General features: G+C 38.5%; 1 pseudogene across 1 annotated transcript; it reads right to left on the reverse strand.

Annotated features, from left to right (window-relative positions):
* Positions 1-62: 62 nt before the first annotated feature.
* Positions 63-13,353, reverse strand: LOC308496612 (procathepsin L-like; annotated as a pseudogene). The gene is made up of 2 exons: positions 12,496-13,353; positions 63-478 (listed from the first exon to the last, which is right to left on the reverse strand). The product of its transcript is annotated as a procathepsin L-like (transcript).
* Between the last annotated feature and the right edge of the window lie 3,723 nt (positions 13,354-17,076).

Below are 17,076 nucleotides of genomic sequence, written 5' to 3' on the forward strand. Positions count from 1 at the left end.
GGGGAGGGGAGGGAGGAGGGGGTACCAGGAGGGGAGGGGAGGGGGAGAGTTGGGATTCTCTCTCACTCACTCTCGTTCTCTTTTCTTAAAGGGGCCGCGCGGGACGACGGGGTGGGCGCCCGGGCCCAGACGGGGACTTCGAGGGCGCAGGCTAGGGGAGGGAGAGCGGCGGCCGCCAACGGGTGGGGAGGGCGGAGGGGCCGGTTTATTTTTAAATTCTGCCTCCACTCGCTCTCTCGCGCTCTGGTTCCTCCGACTTGTTTATTCCATTTTCCTCTTCCTGAGACGACCGTCGCCGCTGCGCGTGCGCGCCGAGGCGCGGGGGCTTGTGGGTAGCGGGAACGCGAGGGGGATGCCTGGCCCGGCGTCCGGCCCCCGGGGCATCCGCGCGCGGGCGGCGGTGGGACCGGAGGTCGGTGGTGGCGTTCCCGGAGGCTGATTCGGGTGGTGAAGTTCTCCCTTTCCTCTTTTGTGTATCCTTTTATAAAGCCAGGTGCCAATTTTTGATGGAAAGGACAAAATTAACAGAACTCAAACGGTCAATTTGAGCGGCCGCACCTGGGAACGGAACCCAAGCCCGTGCTCTATTTGAAGAAGTTTCATCCTGCTTGCCACACTTCCTTTCCCGCTTGTTTCACCATCCAGCTTTTTTTCCTATCTTTTGAAGGTGATAACTAGAAGACTGATTACTTTGACTTCTGGAGGTTTTATCAAAAAATTGAACGAAGAGAGGTTGATACGCACAAACCTTTCGCTCAGTGCAGCGCCTGTTTCTCTGCTACTGAAAAGCCTTCAGTAAAATACGGAAAATAAGATGCCACCTGCTGACAGCACTGCTTAGGCAGCACGGGAAGGTTTTGTGCATAAATGTACTAGGTTGCTTGTCTCCAATCAGCCTGTCTTAATTTGAAATTCATTTCTAAAAGATAATTTTTCCCCAAGCGATCTCTGATATTGTGCTCTGCTATATTAAAAAAAAAAAAAAATTTCAGGAATTTTCAAGAATTGCTCTGAAGGGAAATAATTTTAACGTTTTTAGTTTTTATCCTCCAAAAGATTTTCTCAAAGGCTGTATTGCAGTTATTAAGGGGGGATGTTTGTTGGCAGTGTGTTCAAACAGGCTACAGAAGAACAGACATAAGCAAGTGTGCCATACTGCAAAAAAGAGGAAAACTGGATTCCATAGACCACAACGTGGTAAGCCTGGTGATGGTCCTTCGTTACATTAGAAAATAATAACATTGTGTTGTCTTTGTTTATAAACATGTTCCCATATTTACTTATTCAACAAATATTTATTAATGCCCATTACGTGTACCAGGAACTATACTGGGTGTTGGGCATGCAAAAGTATACAAGACGCAAAAGGATACAGTCTTGTCTGAGTTCAAATGGCTTGTTTATCCTAGATCAAGGAAGCAGAAAGTACACCGGTGATTATAAACCAATGTCTTAACTGCTAACCTATCACATTGACTATTCGAAGATCTTACAGGTGTTATACTTGGTGGATAAAGTTGGTACCTTAATAGCAGGAGTTGAGAATTTCCACCTTCAATTCAGACAGCTCTGAGTTTGTAACCCAGGACCCGTACGTGATAGCTGTGTTACTCTGGGTAAGTTGCTTCACTTCTCTGTGCCTTATGTGTGAAACAGATAATAGAACCTATTTCATAAAGTATAAACTAATAAAGTGTCCCCTGTTTAGTAAGAATTCAATGGGTTGTAGCTATTGACATTACTAGTATCACTGCTAGTAGTAGTCAACATATAAGAGTGCAAGAAAGAGCATTCTGGGCAAAACAAACAGCTTGTACAAAAGGCCCTGCGGTGAAAGAGAGATTAGATTGTTAGCATAGTGATAGTGCAGAATTGAGCAGGGACTATATCGCAAAATTCTTTATAATGCATGTGAAAGGGTTGGACTTTTTCTTGAGTGCAGTAGAAAGTTATTACAGGGTTTTTAAAAAGTCAAGAAATGACATAGTTATAAAAAGTCAAGAAAATGAAGATAGGTTATCACCATTTTGTAAGTGAACAAACCGAGTAAGGCCTGGAATTACACAAAATTACCAGCTTGTAAATTGCAATGCCAGGAAGGACTTACTTAAACTTATGACTTCTAGTTACAAAACATGCTCTTTCCGTTACACATTTTGCCATTTCTGAATGAACATACATGTCTATTGATGGCTTGGAAAGAGGTGTGTATGGTGAGACAACAGAGATGCATTAAGTTTGTGCCAAATTAAGCATGTCATTCAAACCTTTATTGGGAATCTACTATGTACTATTTACCAAGCGAGTTCTGTTCTTGGCTCTGATATACAAGAATGTGTAAGATATAGCCTGTGTCCTCAAGAGTTACTGAGAACAATGAGGAAAACGCCAAAGATAAATCATCCCTCAGTACTACATTTGAGAAACTTTTTCTATTAAATCCTTGTGAACAAGATGGAGAAAAGTAGGCTAAGATACTAGAGTTAGGTGACTTCGGTACTCTTTGATTAGTCATAATCAGAATATTAATAAAGCTGGCTTTGGAGCTCCAAGAACAATATCCAAAGAGTATTGATAAATTGATACATGTCAACATGATCTGTACGGCCGTCTTTTGGACTCTGTCTTTAGCCTATTTTTATGGGGGGGAAAAATGGTATCTACTGCCTAGATGAAGAAATGTATAGTATATTTAGCAGTTCTGCAGTATATTGCAAAGCCAGTAGAGATAGATAGTTCAATAAATGACAGATTAGGATTTGTAAATCTCCATCAACTGGAAAAATTGACCAATGCTAACAAAAATGAAACCTGAATTAGATTGGGGGAAACAGCAAACAGGCACTTTAATACATTGCACAAACAAGTTAGCAGTGTTTTTTTCAAAAACTTTTAAAATGTGCATTGTCTTTGAACTGTTATTATTCTACTTGGCAAATAAATCCCAAGAAAATAACTATAAATAAGTTTTATGCTCCATGTGCTTATTGCAATATTACATATGAAAGCCAAGAACAGAAAAAGTTGCACAAACCACCAAAATTCTAAAAGCAAGGGGAATGTTTAAATAGTAGACTGCCCAGTTGGGATATTATGCAGCTATTAAAAATGATAACTATGAAAATGCAACAGTGCTTATGATACAAGTAAATATTTAACATTATACAAAATTATATATGCTGTATTATTGTAATGATGTAACAATAAAAAAAAAACCTAATAGAAATAAAGATTAGAGTAACTTCCTCAAAAGATTAACATTGGTTTTGCTAAGGTGGTAAGATGACAAAGTTAGTTTTTCCTATTTTTTCCTCTACTTTCCAAATTTGTATCATGAACATATATTATTTCTTTAGTAGGAAGTAAGCATTAAAATTTCCTGTAACTCCTTCTTAACCTTTTAATTCTGAGAAATGAGTGCATGGATGTTTGTTAAATTGTTCTCTGTATTTTAGGTTTGGTTTTCAAATAAATTAATTTTATGAAGACAAGCTGGACACTTGGCCATTTCTTCTAATTTTCACTAGTATGGTATTCTCTCAAGGTATATTTCATGGAGGACTGGTTCAACAGTATATTAATTCGTAGTACACAAAGAAAAAGATTCTATTGTTGAGAGAGGTTGGGAAACACTGAATTAAGCAATTTTATTTACTTCACTTATTTTTCAGAGCCTTCAATGTGTCATATGTTGTAATTCCCTAAAAGCAGGATCTAATATGCAGAATTTACAAAATGTTTTACACAGAACATGTTTTCCTCTAATTACATGGTGGAGTTAGTGTTCCTTGAACACGCATTGAGAAACACTGTCCTAATCATACGCTCCTCATTTCCTTCTATCACCCATTTTTAAAATTTGTCCACATTCTTGACTCCCCCCATCCCAACCCTTCTACCTCGCTTTCTACTTCATACATCCATAGAAAGAAAGCACTGTCCTAACTTATTAGAACAGGAGCCCCTTCTATCTAGGACTAACCTTCTCTCGTGCTCTGAACTCCCCCTACCATTCCCCAGGAATCTAGTCATGGTCCATTCAGCATCTTCTCTCTTCTGACTCTCCTTTTAGTATATGAATATGTAAAGTCTCATATTGAAATGATTTTTAAGGTATCTATTCCTTTCTGTTCTGAACCTTGTGTAGTTAAAACCAAAAATGTGTTTGTGTTTTAAAATCCCAGGAACAAACAATTGGGAAGAGGGCTAACTGATAAGCCACTTCGGAGGGCCACTCAGCCAGAGCTATAAAATTTTTAAATATACCCTACGGCCCAACAGTGCCACACGTGGTATCCCCCCCTAGAAAAACGTTTGTGCTCAAGGAGGCATGCATAACAGTATTCATTTGAGGCAGTGATGATAATAGTCAAATTGGAAATAACCTAAATGTTCATCTAATGTTCTCTAAGATCTATTGTTGAATGAAAAAGACATGATGCAGATAAAAATTATCTGAAGGTCTCACTTTTCACACATTTCATATCTCCTAAAACCACATTTTGTAGGCAACTGTCTACTCCTATAGTAGGCCTGTCTCTTTAGGAAGGGTTCACTCTTGAGTATCCTTAACTGAAAATAAATTTTCAGTCAACTGTAAATCATTCTCATGCTGATGAAGATTTCATCCAAAACTGCAAGTAATTCATCAATTATATGTGCTTTGGGATACAGTGCGAGAATTATTTTTTGTCTGGGTGGCCTCCAGCAACATTTCTCCAGCAACAGATTGCTGAAAATCTAATGTTAATATTAATTCATATTAAGTACCAATAATTGGGAAAACTTCACATTTTCTGAGTGGTTGGTATTGTGTTACTGATAGCAGTAGCCTGCGTTTAAAAATTGTCACCCAAGGCAGTCTAGAGTGGAAACTGCATGTGGATAAGTGAAGATGGACTATTTTTGAGTCCCAGAAACGAAGTTTAAAACCGCCTTTATATATTATATATTCATAAAGTTCTATGTCTTATGTGCTAAATTCATCTCTCTAATTCTTTACAAGGTTATTAGCAACTGCCTAGTGTTAATCTCGTTTTGACAAATTTTTGGTGCACTAAAAACAAAAGCCTTCCTGTTTGTGGCAGTTATAAATGACTGCTATGTTAAAAGATTTTTTCGTGTTTATCTGTGACCTTTCTTTTAGAAGACATAGTCTTTCATCCCTGTCATCATACTTATATACTTGTATATATTGCACAGATATTTGAGTCACTGTGGTAGTAAAAGCAATGTGCTCTCTTAGTTTACAAGTTTTCAAAGGACTTAAAGACTCTCATTATATTCCTGTGAGATTCTATGATTTTAATATTAATTATACTTGGAAGTAACACTGATAATCAAGTACATTGTTGTTCTCCCCATACACAGCTACTACCAGCCTACAGAAGTACCTTTAACTTAGCAAAGCCCACTGCCACCGTTTCTATTGGTTAAGCACCCTATTCCAGAAAATCACTTTAATATTTGTACTATGTGTAATGTGCTCATTATAATTTTAAATATCAGAGTTCTATATTCAATATAGTTCAATATTAATCATTTGAAATTAATCATTTCAAAGGTCAGATATTTGTTTCCGTGCAGATTTTCTAGTTTACACTCTGATGAAAAGCTTGAAATCAGGAGACTTGCTTAAAAAAATACTGTCTTACAGAAAGACTCTTAAGACATGCCACTAGTAAAATTAAAATGATGCTCCTGGAAGCAAGCAGCTTTGTCTCTTGCACAGTCTTTTAACACCCTCACGTTACCTAGTATAAAGCAAGGATCTGACTAATGCAGTTCATTTGGGATTTTTTATGTTGACCTAAATGCAAACAAGAAAGTTAACAGCTGCTCAACCAATGAAAGTACTTTCTGCACATATCGGCAGTGCCCTACTGAAGACAAGCACTCAGCCTGCCCATAAAGATTAGTCTGCGCTCCAGCTGCCCAGGCCCCTGAGTGGGCAGGAAAAAAAATCAGGTTGGATTAAGGGAAGAAGAAGACGTGTGTATCAGGGTTCAGAGAAGCACAACCACCGTGAGTAATAAAGAACAAGGGGTCTGCTTTAGGTCTGACACAATCCGGGGCATCTATGCAGCGCTGATGTCTGCCTTTCGTGGGGGGTCGGCCAGTAGTGTGGAAGGGGTGCTGGGTATGAACACGAACAGGGCAAAGTGGAGCCTAAAAGGACACCCGGATTCAGGAAAGACTAGATCCCACGTCTTTCTGAGGAATTCTGCGTTCTCCCAGAAATCATCAAAGCTGAGAGAAGACGCTGGAGGCACTTGGGGCCTGGTGCTTCCCCACAGCAGTCAGGGCAGCTTGCGCAGCGTCAGAGACGGCAGTGCCCCGGGCCCTCCACTGTGCGCGGCACCAACAAAGAACCACCCTGGGAAGTAAATTCCGCTAAATACAAGTTCCAGTTGAGCTAATTTGATGGAGCACAAAGCATGCTTTTTCTTTCAATGTTTTTAACTTAACAGTGAAAACGATAGCAAAGACACGGTTCCAACTAAGATGATGCCCTAACCTTCATAAACTTAAAACAAGCAACCCTCCTCCCAAAGGGGGATACAAAGTCTCTTTGTCGATCTTTGGGTGAATTTCACTCCTATCTGAATCACACACACACTCCTATTGATATCCTGCAACTTACTATTAGCAAATATTATGTTAAACGGTACGGGAATCAGAGAAGAGAGGAAAAAGTTAATATACACAAATATATTCAAATCAAAAGAAGAAATAGCTGTTCCAACACTGTTTCTTCAACGTAATCACACGGTCATGGCTGTTTATATTCTTTCTCCAATACCCATTCCATATTCCCTTGACCTTCAGCAAGCACTTTTGGCCGTTTATGACTCCTTATCTGTTGAGGTGAACCAAACCTTCATCCCTGAAGGGTCTGGGCCTTTAGCAGTTCTGCCTGTTTTGGGAAGTTGTAGTTTGCCCTTGACTTTAATTGCTAGACAAGGGAACACTCCGAAATGCCCCACGGGATCTCCATTCCAGACATACTCCCTACCTCTTTGTGTCCTACCAATCCAGTTTCCCCTCCATAGTTAGGATTAGTCACCCCAGCTACTAAAATAATTCCCTTCTGTGATTTACAGACATGAATAGCTAAATATGGCCAGTGCGGTCTCAACCCCCAATTCAATGGGTCAGTTAACATGTGCCCCCATTACCAGTGGAAATGGGGTAATTAATACCTTTAAACCCAATCCCATCAAAGAACTAATTCCAGATAATCCAGAACAATACAGCTAATCCATCCATAAGGTTTTATTCTACTGCTGATCTATTGCTGAATAAGAAGCCACACCAAAACTTAGTGGCAGAAAACCACAGCAGTAATTAATGTCTCCTCATGAGTCTGCAATTGTGGTAGTTTTTTTTAAGAAATGGCTCATCTCTGCCCCATGCAGTCAGCTGGGACATCTTGTCTGGTAGCTGGAGATCCATTTTCAAGTGTCTCACACGGCCCGCAAGTTGATGCTAGTTGTCACAGGAGACCACCCAGGACTGAGCCAAGAGTCTCAGTTCTGCTCCGCCTGATCCTTCAACATGGGCTGCTTGGGCTTCCTTACAGCATGGTGCCGGGTTCCCAGAGGGAAGTCACATAGCATCACTTCCACTACAGCTTAATCATGGAAGCAGGCACCCACTCACCCAGATTCAAGGGGTTGGGAAATACTCTACCTCTTGATGAGGCAGTGGTTTCTAGAAGAGCACGTGGGATGGGAAATATCATCAAACCATCTTTGGAAAATATACTCTACTCCAATATGCTGTAGAAAATTGCAAGTAAGAATCAGAAAATTGCAAGTAAAACAATGGGAAAACGTGTATAACACAAACACAACAGGAAGTACTTGTAGAGATAAAGTCACCAAAAAGATTTAACAGTTCCAAATTTGTACACATATAACATATACTCAAAATAGATAATGCAAAATTGCCCAAACTAAAAAGAGAAAACAGACAAATTCACAATCAAAATGGAAAATTTAAACACATATCTTAATAACTGATAGACTAAGCAGACAAAATCAGTAAGGATGCAGAAAATGCAAATATGATTAACAAATTTGCCCTGTTATGCACTGTACCTGCAGTGGCAGAATATATATTCTTCTCAAGTGCATACAGAACATTTATAAAACTGACCATACGCTGAACCATAAAGCAGCTTTCACTGAATTCTAAAGAATTGAAATCATGCAAGATGCGACAATTAAGTTCACAAACTTGCCACTGTGCGTTTATATTAGCAACACTGTACAAACACCTCAGTGTTTGGTATATCAGTGTCTCACAGCGGTGTTCGTGTCAATGTGTAGTGGTGTCTTGCTGAGTGGTGTTCATTATTATTGTTGCGTGTTTTTGAGTGTTGTCACGAGAATGTCTGAGCTTGAATTAGAGCAACAAACAAACATTAAATTTCTTGTTAAACTTGGCAAGAGTGGACATGAAATCAGGGACATGTTAGTCCAAGTTTATGGGGATAATGCCATGAAGAAAACGGCAGTGGACAAATGGATTAAATGTTTTTCTGAGGGGAAAGAACGAGTCACTGATGAAGAGCGGTCAGGGCGGCCAGTAACAAGAAGAACTGATGAAAAGATTGCAAAAATTCATCAAATTGTGCATCAAAAGCGTCAGCTGACTGTGAGACGCATACCATGAGAAAGGTGTGTGCAAAAATGGTCCCAAGGGAGCTCACCAATGGAAAAAAGCAAAGGAGAGTTGAAGTTTGCCAAGACCTTTTGGAGAGGAAAGATGATGTTTTGGGCCGTGTTGCTACTGGTGATGAAACCTGGGTATACCAATACGACCCTGAAACAAAGCATCAAAGTACACAGTGGAAGTCAGCCAATTCTCCACAACCAAAGAAGTTCCATCAGTCCAAATCAAGAGTCAAAAAGATGTTGCTAACCTTTTTTGATATCAGAGGGATTATTCATTATGAATTTGTACCAACTGGACGAACAGTTAACCAAGTTTACTATTTGGAAGTGCTGAAAAGGCTGCATGAAAAAGTTAGACGACCTGAACTTTTCACCAACAATTCATAGCTCTTGCATCACGACAATGCACCAGCTCACACAGCACTGTCTGTCAGGGGGTTTTTAGCCAGTAAACAAATAACTATATTGGAACAAGCTCCCTACTCACCTGATCTGGCCCCCAATGACTTCTTTCTTTACCCAAAGATAAAGGAAATATTGAAAGGAACACATTTTGATGACATTGAGGACATCAAGGGTAATACAATGACAGCTCTGATGGTCATTCCAGAAAAAGAGTTCCAAAGTTACTTTGAAAGGTAGATGAGGCACTAGCATCGGTGCATAGCTTCCCAAGAGGAGTACTTTGAAGGTGACCATAGTGATATTCAACAATGAGGTATGTAGCACTTTTTCTCGGATGAGTTCACGAACTTACTCATCAGACTTCATATATAGTCTCTAATCACAGTGGAATTAAACTAGAAATCAATGACAACATCTGTAAACTGGTGGCCCCCAAATGTATAGCTTCAGTGTGACCTCTTGACATGTATGTCAGAATGCTTACCTGACAGTATCACTTAAATTTTCACAGACATTTCTATCGTACATCGTCTAGAACTGCATTCTCACTAGTTCTCCAAATTTCTTCCTCTGCTGGCCTTTCCCATCTTAGTAAAGGGCATCTCCAAACACCCAGTTTTCTCAGGGAATCATCCTGAGCACTCCTTCTCCCTAACTCCCTTCACTCTACCTTCAAAATACATCTCCTCTCTTCTCTTCCTCATCACTGCCACGGCCCGTGTTCAGATCATCACCTCTCTCCTCGAGGATTCTGTTAACCTCCTACTTTACCCTATGGAATCCATTCTATAAACAGCAACCAATCAACATTTTAAAAACATAAATTGTCAAAGGGTACAAACTTCCAGTTACAAGATGAATAAGTTCTGGGGATCTGATGTTCAATGTGGTAACTATAGTTAAAAATGCTGTATTATATGCTTTAAAATTGCTAAGAAAGTACATCTTAAATGTTCTCACCACACACGTGCAAAAAACATAATTATCTGAGGTGATGGATGTGTTAACTAACCTAACTGTGGTCATCGTTTCATGATATATACATGTATCAAATCATCATATCGTGTGCCTTAAACGTACACAATGTTATATGTCAACTATATCCTGATATGGCTGGGGAAAAACTAAATAAAAAGTAAGAATTGTAAATAGAGGATCAAGCCACACCCTACGCACCCCCATTAAAACATTTCCTGTTGAATTCAGTGTATATCTAAAGTCCTGGGCATGATCATCAAAGCCCTGAATGGTACACACTCTACCTCATCTCCTGTTAGTATAGCCCCACTGGCCTTACTTGAGTTCCTTGGCATACCAAACTCTTTTCTACTTCAAGGTCTTTGTACACACCATTTCCTCTGCCTGGAATGCAAACCCCCACCCCAACACACAGACACACACACACACACACACACACACTCTGTCCAACTAACTTGTGCAAATCCTTCTGTAGGTCTCAGTTAAAATCTCCTCAGAGAGGCCTTCCCTTACCATCCAATTTAAATTAGGTCTTCATTAGCAGCTGTAGCTGTAGTCTCTCATTAGCAGCTTATACTTTCTCCCTTTTAGCATACATCATAATTTATAATGATAAGTTATTTGTTGAATGTTTGTCTATCCTACTGGGCCATAAACTCCATGAGAACAAGGACTGTTTCTATTTAGCTCAGTGCTTGGTGCACAAAAAGCTTTCAATAAATATCTGTCAAATTAATGAGTAAATAATATAATGGCTAATTAAATTTAGAGCAAGGCCTACTAAAATTATAACAGGGTTAGAAGAATATCATCTCTGCTCCTATTATCTTTTGGTATGGTTTTCGTGTCACTATTGTTTGTGAGGTATCTCAATGCCAAATATTTTGCCTTTTCTCAGCCTAAAAATAATGACTATCAGTTGAATTCAGACTTTTTAGAGTTAGAAACATGGTTAGAGCTGAAAGTAGCCTTATTGGTGAAGAAACAGGGAAGCTGTGGCCTGCCATAGTTATACAGTTTGTGAATGGACATCAGATCTAATAATGGCCATATCAGAGAATTGTTTTCTCTAGGAGGTAAAATGAGCTGAGGGAGAGGGGAGAGAGCATGGAATTGTAAATGCTAAGTAAGCTAATAGAAATATTTTAGGACACACAATAATATTTCAAATTATTGTCAAGTCTATTTAGTAAATAATGACTTTCCAAAGAAAGATCTTTCAGATATTATTCTATAATTAAGCATTTTAATATTTTTAATCTACCTATAGAAATATATAACAACTTCATTCATACAATATATTTTAGAAGATCTTTATATTCAAAATTACTATCTGGATTGGATTATTATATTTCATCAAATATAAGATGCCATTAAGATACACTGTTATTTTTTGTAATACTAAGAAAAAAAGTGTTCATATCATTTATAATTTTTTATACTCATTGTAAGAACTCTTTTCCACTTATTTAGACTTTTTTTTTTTTTTACTGTTACACTCTTGGCATACATAAAAAGGAGAATAAAAGCAAAATTAATTGCCTAATTTTTCCTAAATTTCTTCATTTTTAGAGCCCAGCTCTTCTGAATCACTTTCTGACTCAGTTGTCCATGTCTCTGGTTTTTCCACATAGCACTTAAAAAAAAATCTCTGGGAATTTAGATTTAGATTTTTAAAAGAAAAATTTTTCTCTACCTTTTTAATTTGATCCCCCAACCAACAAATATTTTTCTTGGAAAGTATATAAATTGCCTTCTGAAAACTAAGAAAAATGTATCTGTCTAGCTAAACAAAATTAAAGTCAAAGACGAAAGCTACATGATTATGAAGTGACTAGAGAGTGGATGGGGAGTTGTTATCATTGAGGGGAAAAAATGTTTGGAGCTAGTAACGATGCGTGCGTGCGTGTGTGCACGCGCGTGTGTGTGTGTGGGGGGTTGGTCTTTAACTTATAGAAAGTCAGAAAAGGAAGGAAGGAAGGAAGGAAGGAAGGAAGGAAGGAAGGAAGGAAGGAAGGAAGGAAGGAAGGAAGGAAGGAAGGAAGGAAGGAAGGAAGGAAGGAAGAAAGGAAAGAAAGAAGGGAAGAAGGAAAAGGAGGGAGGTGGGAAGAGAAGAAGGGAGGAAGGGAGGAAGGGAAGAGAGAGAGCAAAGATCCACTACATTTTCCTTTTTGCTTTTTACTTTGAAATTAAGTTTTATTTTAAAAGGTAAAACTTTATACATCCTTTTAAAATATGAAAATTTGTAAGTTATTAGGCAAGTCAATCACACAAAACTGTTTACAGCAGAAATTAAAGAAGTGTTAACATTTTACCGGTGCAAAATGTCACAGAATTTGAATCACAACTTGGATCATCAATGATTCAAGTGTTTTATCTCATTCAATAGGTCTAGCCAGTTTGAAGATAAAATGCATGCCCCAATCTGTACCCCAACTCTTCTTGACAAGCCCACACTTATTGTTACCCAGTCTGCTCCCTCAATGCCATGGCCAACCATCAGAACACCAAAATCCAGGTCTTCACTGCTACAGTCTGGATTATGATGAAGGCCTTCTTTCTAGAACTGGAAGGTATCCTGGCCTGCATCTATACCAACAGAGATGGACCCCACACTTGCCACTGCCTTCATAAGGGACTTCTCCTGGTTATGGATGTTCACAAAGGCAGTGTCATTGGCGGCAGAATCCTCGGGCTTGTATTTGCAGAATTCAACCCTTGCATGATGATAGGATTCCTCTGAGCCCAGGCCTCCGTTGTCCATACTGAAAGGCATAATCCATGTAGCCACCACTGCATCCCTAGTGAGGGATGCCGTCCACCAGGTTCTGCTCACTCAGTGCAATAAGTTTGCCAGTTTTCCGGAGCGTTTGTCCTTCCAGGGCACCAAAGGCACTAAAAGCCCAGCAAGAACCACACAGACCCTGATCCTTCACACGAGTTACATAGCCTTTCTCGCTCCAATCCACAGATGGGGGGAACTCAGTAAGAGAGGTTCTCAGCGCACTTTCCCCTCTTGTGCTTCTGGTTTTGAAGGCCATTCATCACCCGCTTGAATTCTTCACTGGCCATGTAATCAAAGGCATCCGTTGCCATGGTGAAGATGTTTCCTCCGGCAGTGTTTCTGATTGTGCGGTTCAATCTTTCCCATAGTCTGGCTCTCTACTTCCTCATTCGCTCCCACGTGTTGCCTTCCACTGGTGCCATGTGCATCTAAATTTCCATCAACTTTTGGAGCAGCTGAGGTTATTTCCAAGCAAAGTGCCATCAGGAAGAGTGAAGGATTCATGTCTCAAAAACTTGCAGCAGGCACAACTTTACAGGCCAGTCAGCAGGTGTGGGGACAGGGGTCTCCAGGGCCCCCCACTACATTTTCTCAGCCTTGACCTCTGTTTAGATTTGGAAACTCAGTCTAAGCTTCTTAACGTCTATTAATACTTGTAGTTTCCTTCCCCCAGGTGATATAACTGATAAAATAAACATTCTGGACTTGTTATTGTACCGCTCTGTTAAATATCCAGAAATAGCATGTGTTTACTATTAGTCTTTTCAGTCTTTCAAGGGAAACACTGCACCCCAATCTAAAATGTAAACTTCTGATCTATTTCACTAAAGCCATGGAAGACTGAATGTGTCTGTGTGTGTGTGTGTGGGGGGGGGAATCTGTGTGGTTTTAGAAATATGCAAAATCAGTGTAGTAATTTTTTTTGATGTGAAGGTAACATTGGTTGAAATGTTTCTGAAAAGTTACTTGTCATTTCAACTCTTAAAATGTTTTTTTTTTTGTTGTTTTGTTTTTTTGTTTTTTTTTTTGCCATTCACGATTCATGAGTCATTCTGATTTTCATCCCCATATTTAGTAGTGGAGAATTTTAAATCGCCAAATTATCCTGAGCCCAAAGTACAAATAAGTGAGTGTCATCAAAGAATTTAAATATTTCAAAGGGACTCTTGATGAGTCAGATACGAATTCCACTGCGAAGAGCATGCTGGGTTTTCACGTTAGTAAAAACATGTAACACTGAAAATATTCTGGTTGATACTAACTGATCATTTTTGCTAGTAATTCTTTTTCTGGAAGAAATTCCAAACAGCCTTTTCTCAGTTTAACTCATGGCTAATGCAGGTGGTGAAATAATGTTGCAAAATTCATTCATCCAGCAGCCATTTATGGAATGCTTATTTCCTACTAGAGCCATTCTAGGAGTACGCAACACCGTAGCCACCAGCCACATTGCTACTGAGCACTTGAAACATGGCGAGTGTGAGTGACTGAGGAAGTAAATTTTTAAATTTATTTAACCTTAATTTAAATTTAAGAACCAATACTCAATTCAATTATTGGAAAACTTTTAAGTATGTTTACAACAGTTTGGGTATGCAAATCTACTTTTTTTAAATTCTAAAGTTTATGAAATGCAAATGCAGTTCAAATATAAAAATTTAGCATTTTTTCAAAATTAAGATGTAATGGCAGTGTAAAATATGCACCAGATTTTAAAGACTCCGTGCAAAATAGACTGAAAAAGCTCATTAATATGTGGATTGAATACTGAAATAATATTTTAATATTTGGGATTAAATAAAATACATTATTAAAATTTATTTCACCTGTTCTTTATCATGTTTTGAAAATGTGCCTACTAGAAAATTTCAAATTACATGTAACTTGCATTATATTTCTATTGGACAGCTTTGTGCTGGAGTTTAGAGGTAGAGTCAAAAATGTTTTTATATATTCCTTGATCTTAAGAAGCCTATGACTTCAATTTCAATTAGCAAAACCGCTTCCTCTCACTCTCTTCTTTAGCCATCAGTCACACCACACACCCCAAACAGTACACAAATACTTGCCATTGGACCTAAAGATTGATGTGTGGATGAAGCAACACAAATGCATTCATCTTACTAAAAAATATCAACCCCAAAAAATTGTATGTTGCTGATAGAATGAAAACATAATTTTTTACATACAGTTACTAATCAATTCCCATTGTTTTTTATTTTCAACACTCTCCAACTATTCATCTCTTCATAGACTTTAATGATTTCCTGCTTGACCCAAGTTTTATACATATCTCAATCTATTTCTTAAGGTTTGAGTACAGGCTAAAGAAAGGGGAGTCTAATAGTTATCTATTGCTGCTTAACAGATGACTGCCAAACTTTGAAGCTTAAAACAATGAGCAATTGTTATCTCACAGTTTCTGTTGGTCAGGAATCTGGGTGTGGCGTAAGTAGATTCCTCTGGCTCGAGTCTCCCCCAGTCTTCCATCAAAGCCAGGGAGGGCTTCAGGATTGATAGGGGAGAATCGCCTTCTGAACGTTTATCACATTATGTGGCTGTTGTCGAGCCTCACGTCCTCACTGGCTGTTGGCCAGAGACATTAGCTTTTTGCCACATGACCTCTCCATGGGGAAGTCCACAAGATAGTAGCTGACTTTCCTCAAAGCAAGTGAGTGAGAGAGGATAGAGGACCAGCCAAGATGGAAGCCTCCATCATTTTGTAACCTAATCTCGGCATCCTGCCCCTTTGCTATTTCCTGTGTGTTAGAAGAGATTCATTAGGTCCAACCTACAATCAGTAGAGGTTATTACTCAAGGGCATGAATACCAGGCAGTGGGGACCCTTGGAACCACCTTGAAGGTTGCCTACCACCAGGAATAAGCTAGTCGCAAACCATTTTAACTTGAACCAAAATCAGTTAATGATCCCTTGAATAATTGAGACTGAAGCAAAGAAAGTCTTTAAAGTGACTCTTTTTTAGGTGTAAACCATAAATCAAGAATGCAATCAAATGTTTTTGTCATCTATATATAGTAATATATATATAGTATATATATATATATATATATAGTATATATATATATATATATATATAGTATATATATATAGTAATCCTAACTGACTACATATATATAGTAATCCTAACTGACTAAAGACATTGGGTTAAAAAAAAATAATAAAAAAAATAAAGACATTGGGTTACTTTTTGCTGGAGTGCTGGGATATTTAGTTATCTATATATAGTAATATATATATATAGTAATATATATATAGTATATATATAGTAATCCTAACTGACTATATATATATATATATATATATATATATATATATATATTAATCCTAACTGACTAAAGACATTGGGTTACTTTTTGCTGGAGTGCTGGGATTTTTAGGATTATGTTCATGATTTATGAGGAAAAAAGTCCCCCAAAATATATGAAATATGACCCATCCCCTAAAATCATGATTGCATCATTAAAATTCTCTGAAGCTTATATTTTAAAAATCCATAGCCAGAGTGCTGAGGAATGGTTTTGTTCGTAGGCAAATGATGGCTAGCCACCCTTCAAGATTTTACCATGTTACTGGCGAGATTTAAATCTTCCCACTGCTTCTCCTTGGTATGAAAACTTTTGCTGCCCTGAGAATGACACCCAATTCCCATTTCAAATTAAAGCCCTCATATAAAATTGATCCCCCTCCTTTTGTTTAATCTCTCGCTATACCCCAACAGAAGTTTCCCATTGTGACCAGACTCATCCACTGATGTCTCCCTATACGGCCATATCCATAGCAGTCGTCCTGACTGATAATAGATCCTTTATGTTTCTCTCTATCAAACCACATTCTTCCCTCTCCTTCCTCTGACAGTCTGCTGAAGCTCATCTTCCAGGTTAACCCAGCAGATTTTTAATCACACAAATTAATTAGATTTGAATTAAGGTGCAGTACAGGGAGGAATTGAGAGTTGTTATTTGGTTGATGTATTGAAATGTAAGACTTCAGAGGTAGAGGATTTTCAAGGTGTAACCATGGAAATGAACGGGCACATTGTAATCAAAGTTATTGGCAGCAAGGGCATCTATGTTCTTTGAGGGTGGATGGTTGGATGGGTGGAGAAGTGCAAATGAATGATGAGAGTAACTAAATGGGGGTGCAACAATCCCTCAACTTGATTCAGGAAATGAAAAGTTGTGTAAGAGGTTACAGTTTTAAAAGGG

This window comes from Rhinolophus hipposideros (assembly GCF_964194185.1).
Source record: "Rhinolophus hipposideros genome assembly, chromosome: 4".
NCBI lineage: Eukaryota > Metazoa > Chordata > Mammalia > Chiroptera > Rhinolophidae > Rhinolophus > Rhinolophus hipposideros.